This window comes from Cydia amplana, chromosome 13 (assembly GCF_948474715.1).
Source record: "Cydia amplana chromosome 13, ilCydAmpl1.1, whole genome shotgun sequence".
Classification (NCBI taxonomy): Eukaryota; Metazoa; Arthropoda; class Insecta; order Lepidoptera; family Tortricidae; genus Cydia; species Cydia amplana.
In genome coordinates this window covers 7,208,667-7,214,667 of record NC_086081.1, presented here as the reverse complement: position 1 = coordinate 7,214,667, position 6,001 = coordinate 7,208,667, and positions in this window count along the sequence as shown.

The window sequence follows — 6,001 nt, the reverse complement described above, 5'->3', positions numbered from 1 at the left end:
CAAACCTATCTTGGGTACTAATCTCCTAAGTGCTCATCAAGACGAGTCGGATAACCAAAACAGCGTGTGTCCATGTTGCAACAAACCTGAGTTCCACTAGGTACTGCCAGGGTTCAGCATCAGCTCTATCTTGGGTACTACTCTCCTGAGTGATCATCGAGACGAGTCGGATGACCAAAGCAGCGTGTGCCTATGTTGCAACAAACCTGAGTTCCACTAGGTACTGCCAGGGTTCAGCATCAGCTCTATCTTGGGTACTGCTCTCCCAAGTGCTCATCATGACGAGTCGGATGTCCGAAACATCGTGTGTCTATGTTACACCAAACCTGAGTTCCATTAGGTACAGCCAAGGTTCAGCATCAGCTCTATCTTGGGTACTGCTCTTCCAAGTGCTCATCAAGACGTGTCAATTGACTAAGACAGCGTGTGCCTTTATTGCACCAAACCTGAGTTCCACTAGGAACTGCCAGGGTTCTGGGTCATTTTGTTGAACTGCACGCCGACGTTGCAATTGGCGTGCAGTCGGCGTGTAGGTAGTTCCTATACAAGTTGCAGTCGTGTATCGGCCCTAAGTCACTGAAGTTTGTATTAATATGATCTTTATTAATAATATTTTAGCAGTTCCAAGCAATAGTAACACTAAAGGCGCCATTCATTAATTACGTAAGACAATTTTTGCGAGTTTTTGACCCCCTTCCCTATGTAAGAAATAATAATAATAGGCTGACCCCCTCCCCCTCCCACTCCTATATTACCATATATTACGTAAGAATCTAAAGGAAAAAATGAGTACACGTTTGGTTTGTTTTAGTGTTTATTTTTCAAAAAATAAAAAACTTCAAAAAATGTTTATTTGTACGTACATTTGTACAGGACAAAGGTACTTGAGCTCGTTTAAGCTAACTCTGTACCGTGTTTGATAGCATAGAGTGTGGAAGTATTATTATTATTTTAAACGTCATAATTTCGTAGAAATTAAAAAATATCGCATCTTTGTGATCTTACTTACGTAAGAACTATAAAAACCCCCTCCCACACCCTAGTACTAGTAAGAAAAAATTGGAAAAAATAAGATATGTTCGACCCCCCCTCCCCCCAAAATCGTCTTACGTAATAAATTAATGGCGCCAAAACTGTTTCTCGAACTGAAAATACCCGATTTATGTTTGCTAACACAACATGACTGATCAGTTCATCAGCGTCACAAAACATACGAGTAAATTGACCTCCGCAATGAATATACAGCAAGATTGATTGTTCTAGTAGGTATTCACAGAAACTTAATTGCTAAATTGGGAATCAAACCAAGCGAAGCGAGGTGGGTCTGAATCCAAAATTTTAACCCACTTTTGTATTCATCGTTGTTAATAGCGTAAGCGCCATCGACATTATTGAAATTGAAAACACCACAAGGTATCGTTGTCTGAGTACCCATAACACAAGCCTTCTTGGGCTTTTCTGGGGCTTAGTCAATTTGTATAACAATACCAATATTTATTTATTTATATACACGCCATCTGTTAGAGAAATAAATAATTAACATTAGCACGAATGTTAATTCATTATTTTGTCAACAGATGGCGCTAGTAGTAATACAAAATGTTATTACATTATTTTATTTTTTTAGGTTTATAAAATGATATTTTTATGTTTGATAACACATCTAGACATGAATTTAAATTACTATGTTAAATCTCAAACCTAACAGTGCAGTAGTTTTTCCGTAAAGTGTACCACAAGAATGCATAGTTTGTCGAATAGTGATAGGGCTCGCTCGCTTCGCTCGCCCTAATAAATTTTTAGATTCTTAGATTTTTTTGTAGTTACTAACTAAAAGTATTAACCATTGCAAAAACCTTTCAAAAACAACCTTCTTCTTTCCAGAAAGCAACCGCCGCATCCACTCCGCCTCGCAGCACGCATGCCCTTATCATTTGTAAGTGATGAAAGGACGTGTGACGCCCTCCATTGTGGTTTGTCTGCGCCGTCCTCGACTCTGCAATTACGAGAACACCTGACTTGCTGAGATGGACCAGCGGCGACTAATGGGTGGGGAATAAAGGGTCTAGGAGAAGGAATGGAAATTGTAAAGAAAAGGCGCTGAAAATCATGATCTGGAAAAGAAGGAATCAGATGCAAACGAATCAAATACCTACGTTCGATAAACAAGAAACGTACTATTGCATACGCAACCCAACGCTTTCTTTTTAGTACCAGAAGGCAGTGATTAATGATTTGTCTTATTTTTATCACGCGACAAAACTCCGCAGGCGGGTTTTGCTGTTGGGCTGTAGGTGTAAGTTATAAAAGAGCCCCACTGTATCTTAAAAATAAGTAATCACTTTCAAATCTATGGATAAACTCTTGTTAGTCCCAGAGTTCTGATTCAAACTGAGTTTCAACATTTGAAGATTGACAATTTGACACAATCTTATCAACATTTGAAGGAAATATTAATCCACTACCTATTCGACTAAAACATTACAACCTTCTACAAAATTAAGCATGAAATAAATTATTCAACCCGAAAACTTACACTGGCATCAAAGTAAACCTTTCTAATACATCCACATCACATCCTAATTACGATGTACGTTCAAAAAGCAATCACATCTAAGAGAGATCAACTATCCATGCCGGGAGATTGAATCGCGAATCCACGTAATATATCAAAGGTAATCCGTTTAAGTTTAAGGGTATATATCATGTTCGTGGGGTATAGCCTCCCCCGCTGTTTGGTCGCCTAAGCAGGGAGGTACAGTACGTGCTGGGGAGTGGTACAGGTATGAGATTTCAGCGGGACACTTGACCATATTGATGAGGAATCTACTGTCATGAGAATTCCAACTACACAATAGATCATTCTTGAATCATATTGAACAACATTCTAAATTCCAAGAAGAAGGAGGTTCTCATGCAAAAGGAGGAAGAAAAACCACATAACACAAGGAGAAACTTCTCTTATAATATTTGTTAATTTTTTTAATGCATTTCATATAAAATTATTTCAGTTCTTACTTATGTACTTAGTCAACTTTAATAACATACTTTATTCAGGGACCATAATTTTATATCCGCAACGCAAGCTTCGTCAGGTTCAATGCATTTACATTTTTCGGTCCATTCCCCGCGAAGTTTACGGGCTAGATCCGTAAGGTAGGTATATGGGATTTTTATAGCTCTCATGAAATATGTGACACTTGGGTGATGTTGTATTATGATGGATGAAGATGGTGGTGATGAATGTGAAAATGTCAAGATGTTTTGGAGGATGGACGGTAAACGGGCGGGTCAAGTCAGTACGAAATTCTTCGTGCACGCTAAGCACTTAACTTAAGGTGACCAAATGATAGATTAGTTTTAATCAAACGCCCACCCTTGTAACTTGGTCCACCTTGTTGGTGAACTAAGCTCGGGAGGGGGTTACATGTTCGTTTGACGGCACACGTCGAGCGCAGGACAGCGCGGAATTGCCCGCTTGTGCGTCGAGTGGGGGCACTGGAGGGGCACGGGAACCTTCTACTTAAGGGTAGCTGTAGGTAAAGCCTGGTAGATGCTATGATGAGTGTTTCACAATATTAGAGATGTGCGATATAATATAAAATATAAGTCATCTCTAATTGTAGTTACCTACTTACTCTTAAGCAGGCTATCTCTTGCTATAATTCGTTTTTTTTAGTATTAGAAAGAACTTGAAAGAAGGTAAGCGATCTTGACATGTCTTTTAATTGAAAAACGCTTTTTAAAAATCAGTAACTATTACTTATGAAAGCAGAAGAATATAAATGATCGTATTAGATTCATAGTTGTTACATATTTGCCGTAACTTATTTTTAAAATGTGTTTTTCAATTAAAAGACACATCAAGATTGTTTACCTTATTTCTAATGCTAAAAAAATGAACTATAGATACATACAAAGTAGATACCGGGACAAATTGGATAAAACGACATTTTTTATCGTCGAAGTTCGACAAGCCCGACCTCTGCGGATCTATACAAAATACAAAATACAAAATACAAAATCGTTTATTTGTCCAACATAGGTATGAATAGTACATAAGTACAGATCTTATAATATTACTGTATCACTATGTTGTGCCGTGAGGCCTATGATGGTCGTGCTTTTAAATCGTCACCTAGACGAGGCTGTAGGTGAAGCCTTGTACCCAACATAGCATAGGTAATATGTAACCTAACCCAACATAGCATGTACAATTGTGTACATAGGCTATGTTGGGTGTTTAATAATCTTAGTGCATCATCTACATGCCTTATAGGATTTTTTTACCTATACTTACATAGAGACATGTACCTAGTTAAGTTTTATGTCGATATATACTCACTCAGTATAGGTACAGTGACAATAAAACGAATACAGGTAGGTACCTAGTTAGTAGCAGTAGGTACATAGTTATCAGCATAGTCACATCTCAGCTTTTTTATTTACACCCAACCCTCTCAATAATTTCTTAATTGTCACCATCTAACACATTCCGCAGAAGGGGTAAGTGCGCCGAATGCCGACCACACGTAGCGTTGCCATGGCGACGGTTGCCAGAGCTCCGGAGGAGGACCCGGGACGCGTGGCTTCGCCCTATCTTCAGACAAAGGCTTAAGCTTGATATACGTGCGAGTTTACATATAGGTAACATACATATATGTACCATACTATACACTTAGTTTATACATAAATGTGTAGGTTATTAGTTGGAAAGTACCTACCTACAGCTAATAAGTATTAAAATACTTGTTTACTGCTGAGAAACTGTTTTTGAGATAAATTTATATTTTAGTGTTCATATTATTTACGAACAAAGTCCCAGCTTAATTAGAGTATGTAACCTACTTTAAATCTTTGAGTTAAAACCTCAACTCCAAATGCGATTTAAGTAGATTTTGTTTTTCATTGTAGGTACCTATTTATTGTTAACGTTGGGGTGTAAATAATTATAAAAAAATATTGTAGGACTTAGACGCAGGGATCGGAACCGGTTTTTTGCAAAAACTTAGAAATAACCATATTTTTCGAATTATTTTATACTCGAAATGTAGGACTCAGTTGTGTTTTTAGGTTCCGACTTCGTATTATTAGATTGCCCAATTAGAAATGAAGTAATTAGCAAAGAACGAAAAAATACCGTTTCCGTTCCCATACAAAAAATACCGGTATCCGATCCCTGCTTAGACGTAAGAATATATTTATCTCTCCCACATAAATGTCAGTTTACATCCAATATTTTAAGTCTATTGACTATCAAAATACTACACTTATTCAAACTTGTCGGCTCAACTTTTTTTTCCTAATGCGATTGCAAACACAAATTCAACTTTAACACCAAAATAACGACCCATCACGAACCACAGTAGCTGCTATTGTGCTACAAAAAGTACAAAAAAAATATGCACAATGTAACCCTTTCGTTATAAAAAGACCAATTTCATATGCAGCAGTGGTATCTCATTTCAATAATGTGTAATAAAAAAAGAGATAAAACTCTTACCCACGAATCTTTGGGGTCACGTTTTTTTAGGGTTGAATCCTTAATTTGCGACAAGGTGCATCGTAAACAGGGGTAGGGTTGCCAGATTTTTTCCCATCGATACGACAAAAGATGTTACCCGTGTTTGATATCGATTATTATTTAAATAACGATTCATTGACCTTTGATTTGTAAGGACTACTGTGGCAGCGGATGAAAGAAGTTTTTTGTAGGCCGATTTTTAATCATTTATTTTGTGGGATTTAGAAAGTGCACGTACGCAACGCAGGTACCTAGTAGATACTTATATAGACTGCTTTACAAAGGTCAGGATCAATAAAAGTCGGTTGCTATAGCTTTTAGGAAATATCTATAAATACTACCTACTCTACTCGGTTCGCGAGGACTAATATCCAGATACGAGTATAAACGACAAATGAAATACCCAACTAGGAACTTAATTAGTACTTCACCACGGTGTAGGTAAGCATGTTTTTTATTTGCAACCTGTATTTTTTT